At 37.6% G+C, this 17,983-nt stretch overlaps 1 pseudogene; it reads left to right on the forward strand.

Annotated features, from left to right (window-relative positions):
* Positions 1-10,186: 10,186 nt before the first annotated feature.
* LOC149173763 (EID1-like F-box protein 2 pseudogene) lies at positions 10,187-15,423 on the forward strand (annotated as a pseudogene).
* Positions 15,424-17,983: the final 2,560 nt, after the last annotated feature.

The following is a 17,983-nucleotide window of genomic DNA, read 5'->3' on the forward strand; positions in this document are numbered from 1 at the left end:
AGAAATAAAAGTTCAGAAATTAGATGGGGAGAGGGTTTGGAAGGCCACAGTCATCCATGACTGGCAATGTAAACAAAACATATTCTTTGAAATTTGAAGATGAAATTGCAGTTTGATTCCAGCATTGGGAAGTTGTCGTGATTGTTTTTATCTTGAGTTTCAACATTCATATTTATGTATTTTCCTCTCTTGATAGTGTAAGATGCAATTAGTGTCTTGATTTAGTTTTTAATGAATTTATGTAATTGTACTCATTAAAATTAATCTTGAAGCCCTTAATGGGCGCTCCACATCTAGGAACATCATTCATATTTTCTCAGTCTTACATCATTCTTTCTACAAAGTTAAAGCACAAATTCTTAACTTCCTATGCCAAAATTCTGTCTCCTCCATTTTCTACTTACACCTCCACCGTGCAACTCTCATAGCCTCTCTAAACATTATGCTTTGGAAGGCTATGGTTTCATAATTAGAAGCTTTGCTTGCAAGCCTTCATGGCCTATACTTCCAACCATTGAATTTAATTGTTTTTAATTAATCTCAAGATGTCTCGGGCACTGGTTCCCCAATAGCGAGGAACTGTCTCCTGAGGTACAACACTTTTTGGTGCCATTGTCGGGGAACGAAGACATGAAGTTATTTTTCCCTGGGTTTTATAAAGTTTGTAGTTGATTCTTGAGGGTGACAAGTCTCAACAATTGGTTGTATATTTTCACCTGTGATCGTCACTTTGGGGTTTCCTTTTCTGGGTTTTCAAGATGGATATCCTTGCATTCTTAGCCAATAAGTTTTCCCCACTAGATTTTACTGGGATCACTAGCTATCCTCATCATATGCCTACATTTCATGAGTGGAATGAGTATCTTCCAAGATTCAATGGAGATGCAGATGAAAGTCTGGTTCAACATCTTAGAAGCTTTCATGAATGCATGAAGCAATAGAGTATCATTCATGAAGATGTGAAGATGAAGTTGTTCATGTTTTCTTTGGACCAGGAAGCAAGGGTTTGGTATAGATCTTTATCTTTTTCAAGTATTTCTTCTTTGAACGGTTTCCATGCAACATTTAATTCATTTTGCAGCACTTTATATGCACACGAGTTTATTTTTGAAGGTTGTTGTGAGTATTATGATTCTAAAGAAACTTTTAAATCTCATGATGATCCAGCTGAAGAAATGGATGATAATGTTGATAATGTATCAAACATTCAAAGGGGCTATAGCCAAATTAATTATGAAGATGTCTCTGAATGCAAAGAGTTATCCTTTTCTAAAAATGATGCTTGAAAGTTTAAAAAAGACTCTTCATTAATCCAACAAGCAGAAAGTTTGTTGATCATGTTCCAAGAAAATCAAGAAAGCACTAAAATGGAGAAAAGTTCAAACATGCATCAAGAATTTCTGCCCAACAATCAAGAAGAAGGAGAAATGATTAAGTTGTAAACAAATCCTGAGAGATCTTATTTTGTTAAATTTGATGGTCCTCCTATCTATGATTCATATGATACAAAAGATGAGCCATGGGCAGTTGCACAAGAAGAGAAATGTGATCATAAAGTTGGTGAAGATACTTCAGTTTATGATTTGTATGATTCCGAGGAGGAATTTGGTACAATTCATGAGGAAGACAATAAATACATATTTTGCTGGAGACAAGAGGGTAGGATTTTTTAAATGAAGGAAGGTAGTTTTCAAAAAGTTGCTCATACACATAAATATTTAGAAAGAAATAAGTATTTTTCCCAAAATCCCAAAGTTGAAGAGTTGATTAATTATGATGATTTCCTTGCAAAAGAAGACATCTCTAGCAGTTCCAAAAAAAATAAAATTGATGAATTGTTTTTATGAAATACATCAACCATCTGCTACAAAGTTGAGTGAAAATAAAATTGTTGATCAAAGTGACTTATTCTTTCATACATTCTATGATCTTGTAGCAGATTATATGGCAACTTTGTTTTCTTGGAAACCAATCTCTTTTGCTAGGTATGTACTTGCTCATGTGGACCAGTTTTTACTGCTTTTGGTTCTGCTCATTTTTATTCTTGAAGTTCAGGGAGCTAGTGTAAGATCTAGCACTCAAAAGTTGACATGGTACCATTGGAAGACTGACTTCACCTGATTGAGATCAGTCATGTACATAGTTAGGAACTTGTACATAAATAATCTCAACCAATGAGCATTTTATTTTCAGTTGTAGTTCCTCAATTCAGTTTTTTGTTGATGAATAAGGGTGGAAGTCCCAGTTGCAAACAAGTTTGGAAGGGTTTTAGATTTTAAAAATGCAAGATTTCAGTTTTTTAGATTTCAAGATTTTCAGAATTCTGGACTCCATGCCCAACTAAGGCCACTGATCTACAGTTCTCAACAATTTGCGTGCAAATTGTTGTCCCCAGTTGGAGGCAGATGTTGTAGCCCAATCGGGCACAACTAAAATATTAAAATCTTCAAAACGTTCCAGCATAAGATTAAATTTTGCAAAAAATTAATGGTGCTTAATAACATTTGCTGACAACTCTACAAAGGGAATATATTCTTGTTTTTAGGAAAAATGATAAGAATGATGAAATACCTTGTGGTTTCATTTCAAATGTTTGGAAAGGGGAATAGTGTATAGGATTTTTTTAATATCAACTTTGGAGTTAATGAAAAAGAACAATGTGCCAATAGTAGGACCACAGTTCGTTGTGCTGGTTCATGATGTTTCTCGTGTAGAAAGTGAACTCCATATACAAATTTTGTCATTTGGAGAAATAGACCCAACTCTCATCCAATTTCAAAATCTTTATTTTCTTCGCATGATACAAAGTTATTTTTGTGAAGGGTCAGCAGTTGCGGCTGTGATTGGTGAATTAGGCTAGAGGACTAAGCTACCGAGTGCCATGGGCCCTTGTGGAGTCGTTTTTTGTACAGAGGTTGTATAAAATTCGACCCACCAATACCACTAACAACACAACTGTTCAGGGCATTCGTAGCCCAAATATATTCGACATAATATACTGCATAGATGTGGTGGAGGGGCATGCATTCTTCGCTTCTGATCACTCTCTTTCAAGGCTATCACTCTTTCCCGGATAGAGAATGATTTTTATTTGTTGATGGATGTAATTTCAGGGAATCCAAGCCTTGAACTTTGTAATCAGCAACATTATCTTACTGGAGCTACACCACTAATGGTGGCTGCTAGCAAAGGCAAAGTCAATGATGTTTCAATACTGCTTTTATATGGTGCCGATTTTGTTTTACAGGCACAAGGTGGGAACATGGATTTAGAATGGGCTCAAAGGGATCATCAAGATGAAGCTGCATAACTTATCAGGAAACAAATCGAAGAGGAGCTCACAGTGGGGCCAAGGCAATGAACAAAGTGTTGGAAAAAATAATTTTTCAATTGTCACAAAGGTCAATTGTTCAATCGTCATATTCCATCAAAGGGTAGTGCAACTCTCAAACCAATTTTATAGGTTTCTAGATGAGATAAATCATTTGTATGGAATAAGGGTTCATCACTTTTCTACTTTGATGTCCAAATACAAGGTTCATAAGTTCAATGTCATGCTTTCTAGCAGACAAGCTGTTTGTAAACAGTTTGAAGATGAGCCATAGGGATTCTCCTTTGGAACTATTAACCGATTAAGGGGGTTTCTAATTCATTTCAACTTTAAAGAGACATAGAATCAGATTATTTGGGAAGTGCAACACATCAATAGTGTTGAAATACTAATTTCAACTGCAGCACTAGTTAAACAGCAACCGCAACTATTTTTTTTGAAAACTGCCAGTTCCCCGCACCGCTTTTTACGGAACGGTGGTAATTCTCCGTGGGCATCGAGCACTTTCATCAGCCGACACGTGCCCTGAGCAGTTTCGCAAAAACAACTTTCTTGGCGCGTAAAGTGCGGTAAAAAGGGTCGTGCGATTTTCACTGACAACCGTCCGATTAACGTGGAGTAAAATCTACGGTTAATAATAAAATATATATCGCCATGTGAAGTAATTAAGGTAATTCATTACGGTTGTTGAATGATAAATGGGTTGTGTGTAGAATGTTTGAGGGGTACATAAACATGGATTGCTTCTGCGAGAAGACATGGAGTCACACTTCGCAGTACAAGACCGGATACTGCCAGCAGTGTCCAGTGAAGGCGTCATGGCCCGTAAGAATTAGGGCAACGACCCTCTCCATACTTTATCACCGAAATGTTTGTTTCTGAGTTGAGCTAGCTAACCAGAGACAAAGTTTTTTTTTGTAATGCACAACAACGCAAAGACAGTGCGCTCATCATTTTTCTTTTTCCTTTTTTTGATCCTGAAACCGATTCAGTGTGTGTGTTAAGAAACAGAGTATTTCTCTCTGTTTTGTTGTTGTTCTGAAATGTTTTTAATTAAATTGATATATCGGATGATTTCCGTTCTGCAATCCTAATCGGTCGAGAATGTTTCTTGGCTTGAATTTGTTGAATAGAGCATCTATCTTAGATTAGTTGAATTATGATTCGGAATCGGTAAGAAAGTTTTTGCCGATCAAGATTCTTTGTAATCGTAGGCATCGGATGTAGAAACTCTGTTTTTTTGTTGTTTTGGAATTATCAGAAATTCCCAACATGGTATCAGAGCTTGTCTAGGCTCTTTGAAGGTGTCAAAGAAGCTGAAGGAAGGATTTCTTGGTGCAACAACTTCTCCAGTAGAGTGAAGACTCAGTCAAGAAAGAGTCCAAGGTATTTCTCAAGTTAGTTTTTTGTGTTACTGTTGAGGACAGTCAGTTATTTTAAATACACAGTCAAGTATTTTGAAGCATAGTTAAGAGTGCAAGAATGGCTAGAGCCAGCACTAGCATGGGTATCTGTAATACTCAGCTCCCACAATTTAATGGGAAAAACTATGACTATTGGGCAATAGCTATGAGAGATCTACTTGCTTCCCAAGACTTATGGGAATTTGTTGAGGATGGTTTTGAAGAACCAGTAGATGAAAATGAGTTTAATCATTTAACTCAGGCAAAGAAAGATCTATTGAAGAGCAATAAGAAGAAGAATTCTAAAGCCCTCTACTTTTTGTATCAAGCAGTGCATGAGAGTGTGTTTCCAAGGATAACAGCAGCCAAGAGATCCAAAGAAGCAGGGAAAACTCTCAAGATAGCCTATCAAGGCATGGAGAAAGTGAAGACATCAAAACTACAGTTGCTGAGGAGAAATTTTAAGACTCTTTGCATGAAGGAGTCAGACAATATTGACTCATTCTTCACACATGTGATTGGTCTGGTCACACAGATAAGGTTTCATGGAGAGATTCTTGAAGAATGGAGGATTGTGGAGAAACTATTGAGGATCCTACCCTCAAGGTTTGATGTGATTGTCACCACCATAGAAGAGACAAAGGATCTCACAAACTTCTCAGTTGATGAACTACATGCATCATTGATAACACATGAGCAGAGATTGAGTAGAAATGAAAACTCATCTCTAGAGCATGCCTTTAAGACCGAGATGTTATTTGGAAGAGGAAGAGGTCAAGGCAGAGGAAACAAGAGAGGAAGAGGCAGAAGCCAAAACAAAGGTGGAAGAAACAGTCCAGCAAATGCTCAAGGAAGAGGCAGCAATCCAAATCAGAACCAAGGCCAAGGCAGCAGCCAACAAAGTGGACAAAATCATGCTCAAGGAAAAATGTATGATAAATCCAATGTCCAATGTCACTATTGTAAAAAATATGGGCATTATGCAAATCAATGTAGGAAGAAGCAGCATGATATGAGTAATATAACTAGTGCAAATTTCACTAGAGAAAATATCAGCCAAGATAATTTGTTTTTAGCCTATAATATGACTGAAGCAAAGAGTGAAGATGTATGGTTTCTAGACTCCGGTTGCAGTAACCATATGATAGGAAACATAGCCCTGTTTTCTATGTTAGATCAGAGTGTGAAATCACAAGTCACAGTAGGGACTGATAATAAAGTTTCTGTTATGGGAAAAGGAGAAGTAAATGTCTTAACAAGGAAAGGTGAAAAGAAAACCATAGCAGATGTTTATTATGTTCCTGGAATGAAATGTAACCTCATAAGTATTGGAAAACTTATTCAAAAGGGGTACAATGTTTTCTTTGTGGATGATGTATGCACCATCATGGATAAAACACCCAGCAAACAATGTATTGCTGAAGTGAAGATGACAAGGAACAAGATGTTCCCTCTCAGAATGAAAGCAGATTTAAAAAATGGAGAAGAAATAGCAGCAGTGACACAAGAGGCTTTCCAAAGCGAACCAAAATATGAAAATTGGTTGTGGCACTTGAGATTTGGACATCTCAACTTTGGAGGTCTTAACTTGTTGAATAGAAAAGGAATGGTAAGAGGATTACCATTGATAGAGAAACTAGACAGCCTTTGTGAAGGTTGTATCTTGGGGAAACAACACAGAGAAAGTTTTCCATCTGGGAAAAGCATAAGGGCAAAAGCACCCTTAGAGATTGTCCACTCAGATTTATGTGGACCGATGCAAACTCCATCACTTGCAAGTAGCCACTATATACTAACATTTATTGATGATTTTACTAGAAAAACTTGGGTTTATTTCCTGAAGAACAAAAGTGAAGTGTTTGAAAGATTTTGCAATTTCAAAGCACTTGTAGAAAACCAAAGTGGGCTGCATATCAAAGTTCTAAGAACTAATAGAGGAGGTGAGTATATATCCAAAGAATTTCTACGTTTTTGTAGAGAAAATGGAATTCATAAGCAGTTTACCACTAGGTACACTCCGCAGCAAAATGGAGTTGCCGAAAGGAAGAATAGGACAATCATGGATATGGCGAGGAGTATGTTAAAGGCAAAGCATTTGCCAAATGATTATTGGGCTGAAGTTGTACACTGTGCAGCGTACATTTTGAATAGATGCCCTACAAAAGTAGTCATGAACAGAGTGCCGGAAGAAGCATGGAGTGGGACAAAGCAAAGAGTCACCCACATGAAAGTTTTTGGATGTGTGGCTTATGCACACATTCTAGATCAACTAAGGAAGAAGTTGGACAGCAAAGGGGAGAAATGTATTTTCATTGGATACAGTGAGGAATCCAAAGCTTATAGGTTGTATAACCCATCCACCAAGAAGCTTATTGTGAGTAGAGATGTTCAGTTCATTGAGGAGGAAGCTTGGGATGGAAGCATAGAGAAAACATTGAATGTTAAAAACTCTTTGTCTCATGATGAAGATGATGAGGAGATGGCCGAAATACATCCCCAAATAACAACATCAACACAAGGGCAGCAAGAGACACCCTTGAGGAGAAATGAAAGTGCTTCTCCAAGCACACCACAAGGAGGAAATTCAAGTGCTTCTTCAAGCACTTGTACACCAAATGAAAGAGGTAAAAAGTTCAGAAATTTAAGTGACATTTACGAACAATAGGCAACAAATGAAGGTATGAACTATTTGTTTGCTTTATATTGTCATGTTGATGACCTTGTTCATTTTGAAGAAGCAATTAAGGATAGGAAATGGATAGAAGCTATGGATGAGGAGATCAATGCCATAGAAAGAAACAAGACATGGGATTTAGTTGAACTACCAAAAGGAAAGGAAGTCATTGGATTTAAATGGGTCTACAAGACCAAGAGTAATGCTGGAGGCAAAATAGAAAGACACAAGGCAAGAATTGTTGTCAAAGGATATAAGAAGCATCATGGGAGAGACTATGAGGAAACTTTTGCACCGGTTGCTAGAATGGAAATCGTGAGAGCAGTGCTGTCCATAGCAGCACAAAACAAGTGGAAAGTTTACCAAATGGATGCGAAGTCAGCATTCCTAAATGGAGTGTTAATGGAAGAGGTTTACATTGAACAACCTCTAGGCTATGAAAAGAAAGGCCAAGAGCACAAAGTGTGCAAATTGAAGAAAACTCTTTATGGGCTGAAGCAAGTACCAAGAGCATGGTACAGTAGGATAGATTCCTATCTACTGGAAAATGGATTTGAAAAGTGTGAGGGAGAACCCACCCTCTACATCAAAGAAAAGGATAGTAAAATACTAATTGTTGTGTTATATGTTGATGATGTTATTTTCATAGGTAATGATGATTACCTAGGAATAGAAGTAGAACAAAATGGAAATGGGATTTTTATCTCACAAGCGAAATATGTTAATGAAGTGTTGGAAAGATTTAATATGCAGGAGAGAAAAGCAGCGATCACTCCCACAGTGATGGGATTAAAACTCGGCAAAGAGGAAAACAACAAGGATTTTGATCCTAGTCTATACAAGAGCATAGTTGGCAGCTTCATGTATTTGACTGCAATTAGGCCGGATATAATGCATGCTGTTAGTTTGATTTCCAGATTCATGGAGAGGCCAAAAGAAGCACATTGGCAGGCAGCAAAAAGGATTTTGAGGTATGTTAAAGGTACTAAAAGGTTTGGCATTTTATATACTATTTCAGAATGTTTAGATTTAATTGGATACACTGATAGTGATTGGGCTAGAAGTGTAGATGATCGGAAAAGCACATCCGGTTATGTTTTTCACATGGGTTCAAGAGCCATTTCATGGGCTTCTAAAAAACAGCCTATTGTAGCATTGTCTACAACAGAGGTAGAATATGTGGCATCTACAACAGTAGCGTGTCAAGCAATTTGGATGAGAAGGATGTTAAGGAGCTTATGCCAAGAACAAGCAAAAGGAACTGTGATTTTTTGTGACAATAGCTCAGCTATTGCATTATCCAAGAATAATGTGTTTCATAAGAGAACAAAACACATTGACACAATGTTTCATTACATCAGGGAATTGGTAAACAATGAAGAAATTGCTTTAGAACACTGCAAGACTCAGGAGCAGGTTGTTGATATTCTGACCAAACCATTGGGGTAGAAAAGTTTTGAGTTTTTGAGGAAATTTCTGGGTATGACTCATAACCCAGTAGTTGAAATTGAAGGGGAGTGTTGAAATACTAATTTCAACTGCAGCACCAGTTAAACAGCGACTGCAACTATTTTTTTTGAAAACCGCCAGTTCCCCGCACCGCTTTTTACGGAACGGTGGTAATTCTCCGTGGGCAGCGAGCACTTTCATCAGCCGACACGTGCCCTGAGCAGTTTTGCAAAAACAACTTTCCCCGACACGTAAAGTGCGGTAAAAAGGGCCGTGTGATTTTGATAGACAACCGTCCGATTAACGTGGAGTAAAATCTACGATTAATAATAAAATATATATCGCCATGTGAAGTAATTAAGGTAATTCATTACGGTTGTTGAATGATAAATGGGTTATGTGTAGAATGTTTGAGGAGTACAACAACATGGATTGCTTCTGCGAAAAGACATGGAGTCACACTCCACAGTACAAGACCGGATACTGCCAGCAGTGTCCAGTGAAGGCGTCATGGCCCGTAAGAATTAGGGCAACGACCCTCTCCATACTTTATTGCCGAAATGTTTGTTTTTGAGTTGAGCTAGCTGACCAGAGACCGAGTTTTTTTTTGTAATGCACAGCAGTGCAAAGACAGTGCACTCATCATTTTTATTTTTCCTTTTTTCGATCCTGAAACCAATTCAGTGTGTGTGTTAAGAAACAGAGTATTGCTCTTTGTTTTGTTGTTGTTGTTGTTGTTTTTTTTTTTTTCACTACTGGTTCACGGATACCCATGGTTAGTGGGTCCACTACGTCCAGGATCGAACAATGCTAGGGTGGACCCCACCCGAAGGGGGTCACACCCCTCGGCCTATTGACTGACCTGACCCCAAGAGCTTTCGGGTTTCGACCCTATGACCTCCCATTGGCGAGGCCACAGCTTGACCGATTGAGCTAACCCTCGGGGCTCTCTGTTTTGTTGTTGTTCTGAAATGTTTTTAATTAAATTGATATATCAGATGATTTTCGTTCTGCAATCCTAATCAGTCGAGTATGTTTCTTGGCTTGAATTTGTTGAACAGAGTGTCTATTTTAGATTAGTTGAATTATGATTCGGAATCGGTAAGAAAGTTTTTGTCAATCAAGATTCTTTGTAGACGTAGGCATCGGATGTAGAAACTCTGTTTTTTTTGTTGTTTTGGAATTATCAGAAATTCCCAACAAATAGCTAAGTTGTTATCCAAAGTACTTAATTCTCACCATTGTTTATTTCACATATTTTGAGATAAGCATTACGGCTCCACTTTGGTGTATACATAGTTAATTGCTAGCAGGGACATATCCTGAACAATGACGTTAAAGAGATTTCATTGCATACACTCAAGCTCTTGTATTTGCAGTGCCAATGGCCATTGTAGAAAAACAATGTTGTTGCTTGTATTTAAATCTTTTAATTGGAATCCTAGGGTCCTTTGTTCTATAGCTTGTGTTTGCAAGTGGTTTGAAGACATAGTCAAACGGGTTCTTTGGAAGGATTTTTGTAAGTCTTGGGCTGTTAGCCTCACTCTCTTAAAAATCAATAATAAATCCAATTATTAAATTAAATAAATAAAATCATGAGAATTCCTCAAACTAAGAAGTAGTTTGGATGAGAGATTCTCTCCAACTAGCTTTTCTAAATTAGTGTGTAAGTTGAGAAAATGTCTCAACCAAGTGAGTCTAAGATAGACACACTATCTTAGACGACTTACTCATGTATTTAAATGTATTATTAAATTATTTGAATAATGTGAATTACATGAGCATGAGAGACCACATGATGGCTCTCTGCCTTTTCTGTCAGTTTAATTTTTGTGTGTTAATTTGTTGTGCATATGGTTATATGGCTTTGTGATTCTTCTTCATGTGGTATCAGAGCTTTCACCAATTTGTCAATTTCCTTCGTTCTCCACGGTGGTTCCCATTGGAAAGCTGATTTGATTTATCATCAGAATTTGATGCTGGGACATCATTCCTTTGTTGCAGTAATATTGCTACAGTAACCCACACTTCAATTTATTTCCGACGTTCTTCAGGGGTTTTAATAACATTTTTTCTTAATCTCATTAGGCCGCCTGTCCTGTAACAGGCGCAACTCCACCAGATCCTTTATTGACCAAAACTATATTGGATCGCAAATCCAATTACAGTTTTCATGTGATGTTGTTTCAAACTCGGATCCTCGATAAGAGCTGCTCTTTTCGTACTAATCGTACCCTACACACAGTGCAACAGAGCGCAGTTATCATTCCTTACACATGCTTCCTTCATGAGCCATCAGGGATTTATTATGGCTTCCTCTCTTGAATGCCAAAAAGGCCTTATCCCAATCTGCCTTAATCAAAGAAATATCCAAACCTGCTCTTGCTTTCGAAACTGGGCAACTACAAAAAAACATAACTGAGAAGAGGTGAAAGCGATGAAAATGTTGTTTCCTGGAGAACATTCCCGATTCCTGAATGTTGTTGCCCACGCTGGTGTCCTCGAGGTTGAATTTGGTGTCTACGATCGATTGCTAGGCTAACAACGCATGAACCTGTCTGATGGATGTGCGTAAAAGATTGTCTCTGCATTGATGCCTAGACGTGTTGGATCAGTTAACATCTCTGCGTTTCTTTTGAAGGATCATTGCATGTTGTGACTGTTCATCAAAGTATACGGTGAAAAAAACTCCTATGGTATATTATCGTCTATTTTTAAATGCATAAAGGCCAATGGTGAGTATAATTTTATATACATAAGTTGTAAAATTTAAAAGGATCACAGTAGCAAGGCGTTTCCACCTGCATTGAAGGGCGCATGGACTATGATATGAATTTGTAGAGATTTGGGTTATGAAGTATCGTGCACTGGTTCCGGAAATTTGATAGCGTTTACCTTAGGGAAGATGTTATTCCACTACTGACTAAACGAAAATAGGATCCCGTGACGTTCAACGCAGCTGCAAAAAGAGATTGTCTATGCACATACATAGATGGAGACAAAATGATTGGGGTTCGGATTGGAACTCAGAGGCTTGACAATTAGATATAGGTGAAATTGGTATCTGGTGCAGCAGCAAATCCAAGTGTAAAGAAAGCTAGCCTGGAGATTCCTGTGGTAAACCATCAACATACAACATATTAAAATATCTCCAATAAATGAATGTTGATTTGTTGTGTTGTTTGCAACGAAAAGGGAAGCATGTAAAATAATTTTTTATTTGGGAGTCATAAGGGTGAATAAGGTTGATGATTTTTGGAGTGATAAGATGAAATTTTTTATTTTTTATTTTTATTTTTATTTTGGAGTAATAAGGTGAAATTATTTTTTTTGTATTTGGAGTGATAAGTGAAGATTTTTAAAAGGGAAGCTCATTGTTGTATTTTGAAGAAATCTTTATTTTTAGCAGATTGAGTGAGTGTACATTTATTTTTGAAGACAAGTCGCTTCAAGAATTTGTGAGTTTGGCATTCTTATTGTTGGAGAAATTTCATTCACGATGTTGTGAAGGTGAAGGTTGATTTACTCCGATATTTAATAAAGACATTTTTTTTGTGGTGCTTGTGTCCTCGATCCGCCCGAATTGAATCAGGGGATCTTAAGTACATGGTGTGTAATGAATGTATGTGCATGACTTGTGTTCAAATTATCTCTTTGTATTATGCTTAAACAAACACATAAGCAAGCTTAAGTATAAGAACGCTTAATCAAGCTCCTGTAATCACGCTTAAGTACACAAGCACAAAGTGTCACATCATCAACTTGATAAGATGATCTTCCAAACAAGCACATTTCACATCATGTAATCAAAGCAATCAAGTTAAGGACGCTACAAAATCAAGCATTTCAAACCAAGATGACATCAACATCATCAACACTTTTTGTATCACTTGCAGATAAACATCTTTTAACTGAATTGTACGGGTGCATTCTCGGTTGTAACCGACACCCTAATTTGAATTGTTAAGGTGAATACATTAAGTCAAGTAAGTCTTCAACTGAGTCATCAAGATTGAACTTGTCATTTGTCTCTTGAGTGCATTTTCGACAGTGTTCGAAACCCTTCCTTCTTTTTTTTAGTACATTCAGTGAGTACATTCAAGAAAGCACAAAGTGTTAGTAATCAATCAAGCAAGTTCAAGCAAGCCATCTAGAAAGCAATCATCATCAAACGAGTGTGAATTCTCGTGAGCATCAAATCAAGCCAGTGTTTAACGCAAGTGTCATTCAAACAACAAAGCAAGCGAGCATGTCAATCAACAACCAGTACAAGCGAGCGTGTCATTTCAGTGATCGACTCAAGTGAGCATTTTTTTTCAAGCATGACTTCTACGAAAAGCGAGCCTGACTTCAAAGTAAGCAAGGCAACATGGCGACATATATTCAGTTGTCCCAAATTATTACTAATTTAATGTTATCATCAGCCAGTGACATAGTACACATCAGCAAAACTACTCTTGCTAACATTCAAGTGCATATTCAACATGCACATGAAACGATTGAGTTCCTTCAATTTGAGTCGCAACTGCAGAGAAATGAGTTGCAAGAGAAGCGTGTTGCTTCCAAGTCTTTGACCAATCCAGAGACAGATAATCATTCGACTTCATTCATCCAACCAGGTTCTAGTGTTGAAGTTGTTCCAGTTCAAATTTCTTCCAAACCCATCATCAAGCCATGGGAAGAAATTCAAAGTAATCGAAATCAACGCGGCTTAGGATATGTAAAAGATAACGAAAACTTACATATCCCTAATTATTCAAAGCCCATTCAGTTCGTTAGTGCCGGATTACTTGAACAAATCACCTCAACAAGTTCTCAACAACTTGCATACCGACGTCAATGCACACAAACTGAAGTTGTAGACAAACAGAAATGCACACAAACTCAAGTTGCAGACAAACCAAAATGTTCTCATTGTCAAAGAACTGATCATCTGGAAAATCAATGTTTTGATCTCCATCCTTGTAGCCATTGCGGCAAGTCAAATCATACATCAGAGAAATGTTGCAACCAACGACAGTCAGCTAGATTGAAGATAAATTATTCATGGATTGATCCCTGGGAATGGTCATCCACAGCCAGAAGATTGTCCAAGTTTTACAATTAGATTCACTCACACATATTGCAACCAATAGTCAAATGAAGATGGTACTCTCGTGCAGTTGAATGGGGGAGTACACCAGTGAAATACTCCTCCACCTACAGGGGGGGAGTTCAAATATATTTTGGAGAAGATTGCCTCTCCTTTTAGCTGACAAAGGGGGGAAAATGTCAATGAAATTGACAAGTGGTTGTCAGACTGAAAGTCTCGACAACATTAGCGAAGTAGCCAATGGGAATCTCCATCAGCCAATGGTCGATCATCATCAGCAAATACGCGAGTGGGCGTTCATCAAATTGTGTCAGTGGACACCGGATGTTGTTTTTAAGCAAAGGACAGTGGGATCCTTTTGTGGCTTGGCACATGATGGAGTTGTCAAGCGACATTTAGAGATGAATCAATCATGCAATTGACTCGTGGTCTCTTCATATTGTAGTTTCTTCAACATCCAGCTTTGGCGGTTTTTTCAGGCAAATGTTTTTTGAGGATCAACTTGTGAAATTGGAAGATGGTTCCTTGTTCGTTTTGGATTTATCATTGAGGGGGGGAATGTTAGCCTCACTCTCTTAAAAATCAATAATAAATCCAATTATTAAATTAAATAAATTAAATCATGAGAATTCCTCAAACTAAGGAGTCTAGTTTGGATGAGAGATTCTCTCCAACTAGCTCTCCTAAATTAGTGTGTAAGTTGAGAAATTGTCTCAACCAAGTGAGTCTAAGATAGATGCACTATCTTAATACCACTTTCTCATGTATTTAAATGTATTATTAAATTATTTGAATAATGTGAATTACATGAGCATGAGAGACCACATGATGGCTCTCTGCCTTTTCCGCCAGTTTAATTTTTGTGTGTTAATTTGTTGTGCATATGGTTATATGGCTTTGTGATTCTTCTTCATGGGCGCTAAAAAAGGTAGATGATATCCTTTATGGAGGTAGTCATGGCACCACTGATAGGAATTGGAGTGCTCTGGGAAAGCTTATGATCTATTTTTCAGGATGTTCTGATAGTAGCAATATTTTCTAGTTGAAGCCTATACCACGACACTTTGTGTATATAACAAGTTTTTCATGGACATTTGGTAGGATTTTTCTTGCCCCATAATGCAGATGCAATACTCTATATGTGATAGATCCTTGTGAGCATCTAGACCAAGGAGAGTATGGTGATGTGGGATTATTTCGAGGAGTATTTAAAGATTTTGGGAAATCAAAGGTAAGGAAAATGCTAATTAAAAAACATGTAAAATTTCATCAAAGAGAAATTTGCCCATATTGTTGTGCCAAGGTATGGAGCATGCTTCAAGCCAAAATGATCCCTAAAAGTGCACACAGAAGATTGGGATCTTATGAAGACTAGATTGAGTATTTTGTATGCTTTAATGGGCACTTTCTTGGTGTCTTCACACTTTTACCGCTCTCAGATTCGAGACTACATCAGAAGAATATTAATGTCTGAAACAGATTCTCTCCAAACTTTTTCCTTTTACTGGTAGTTGAATTTCTCTATTGGATACTTTCAACATATGACAGTTTCCACTCTATTTGTTTTTCCATAGGCATCCTTCACATCATTGTATTCTGATATGAGGGATCTAAATTTTTTATGTCATCACATAGTGAAGAAGCAACTCATAAGGCATTGTGGAATTGTTAGGAGGCCTCAAGAACATAAGCAAACTAAACTGGAACATACTCATCTATTCTTGTATGAATGTAAGATGGTTGGCTTGAAGGGATTAATGACATCGAACATCTTATGTCGAACCAAATATTGATATGTCTGCAATGTTAACATTGGAAACGCAATGTGCCTTTGAGGAGCCTTGCATCAAAACAATTATAGCAGAAAATATTGGTGGACAATTATTGAATGTTGTCTAGAATACAAATAGATGGATAAATCTTCAATATTATGTCAATTCCCTCCTTGGTAGCCGCATCGCTAACACCATGAGAGCCAAAGAAAACACCGGAGTACGCAAATTATTAAAAAAAAAAGGTTTATTTTGACAAAACATGATGGGAAAGTGAGTTAACCATGCATGTCATGCTATCATTTCTCCTAATCCTTACATTTCAATAAATGAGATTGGAATACCCCCATATTTTTCAGTGTGGTTGACATATCCTGAGAAAGTGTCTCATTGGAATGTTGAGAAACTAAGGCAAGTTGTGTGAAATGGTCCTAATGTTTATCCTGGAGCAACTCATTTTGAGGATGAACAAGGATTCTCCATTTATCCATTGTTTTGCAATACCAACACAATTCTATTGCTTAGAAATTAATTTGTACAACTGGAGCAACCTCATCTGGTGGGTCAGAACAAAACATAGACTCTGAAAAAAATTGAAGGAAAGACAATCTTGTTTTCATCTTCAAGATGGAGATATACTTATCGTTAATCAACATCCTACACTTCACAAGCCCATTATGATAGCTCATGTTGCTCGTGTATTCAAAGGAAGGAAATTATTTGGATGCGCTATGCCAATTGAAACACTTACAAACGAAGGTTTGGACCTCCCACAATAAAGAATTACAGACAGAAGATACCCCTCTTATAGCATAGGCACCTAGACGGACATACAAGCCAAAGACATTATGACACACCATGAACCAATTCTACTAAATCTTCAGGAGGCATTGGCACAAGCCCAACTTGCATTGGAACGATTTGAACAAGAGACAGTCTCTCGACAGAAATATCAAGAGCTGCAGAAACAGCTTCGGGAACTGACTATAACAAAGAACGAGACTTTTGACGGGTGTAGAAAGGCGGAAGGAAAAATGGAGAAGATCAAGTTAAAGCTAGACAGGGTCATAAGTCAGACAAACATCATCTGCTCACTGTATTTGGATGTCCTGACATGTAGGTCTCCCGCCACCAATTATGCCTTGTTTCTATTAGAACAATACCTGTTATTGAAAATCAAAGCCGTAAGAGCTGGTAAACCAATTGAATTAGGGACAATTGAAGATTTTATAAATTGTTGCAAGAAACATGGTGTAAAGGTCCAAAGGCTTCTTTGTGAGTTTTATCTGCACAATTTCATATTAGAAAACGAGGTGGAAAAGAACCCTAACCCTTTTGTAGGAGATGTTCAATTCCAGGCTTTTATTTCGTTTGCAGTTAACCAACTCAAATGGTTTAAAGCTTATAATGCATTTCAAAGACAGGAACATGGATTGGATCTTTGGGTGAGAAGTGAACCTAAACACCCCTTACAAATGTTTGCCAACCATAAGAGTCTGATGAAACGAGAAGGGGTGATTAAAACTTTAGGGCCCATACATAAGGAGATTGTGTAGAAAGGAATATCATATTTCCTCTCCATTCAAGAAAGATCTCTGATTGCATCTAAGCTCAGATGGACGATCTCCACTAATAATGTGAAAGATAGGGAACCATTTAATTACAGAAATTTTAAAGCTCCTGCGGCCTGTATGGTCACCTACAACAATCTTATTTTGAGAGAAGGACCTTATTGGCTAGGATGTTGGTTTAGGAGTCCCATTATTTGGTATCCCCCTGAAGGGTATCGGGCTGACTACGAATTGCTTGAAGGACAGGAAGGGCCCACCTTTGCACTCTTGGCCCAACATCATGGTTTTAGGCCAATTTTTGACGCTTTCTCTCCAGCCTACTCTTTAACTGCACTGCATAGGAACTATTTACTTTTCATGAGGACATGAAACATGGTAAGAAGGGGAGTATGTTGAGTTACGCAATGGATATGTATTTACTCTTAATTCCATCACCTTTTTCCTCTTTTCTTATCTCTTTCATATCTTGATACACTAACATATTGATGGATTATGATAAGAAACGAATGAACTTCTCTTGATTAAGATTTAGCCACTGTAACTAACTCTTATTCCTTTTTATGCAGAGAAATGATGAAAGGAACAATTGTTGTTCCCTAGAGACGGAACATCATAGACCAACAAAGGAAGAATGAGGCACGTCGGTTGCGGTCAAGTCAGAAGACGAATCAAGAGGATCAACGCTAGATAT

This window comes from Pinus tabuliformis, chromosome 4_2 (genome assembly GCF_031772625.1).
Source record: "Pinus tabuliformis cultivar Carrire ecotype Pingquan chromosome 4_2, CPIR1, whole genome shotgun sequence".
NCBI classification, from domain to species: Eukaryota; Viridiplantae; Streptophyta; class Pinopsida; order Pinales; family Pinaceae; genus Pinus; species Pinus tabuliformis.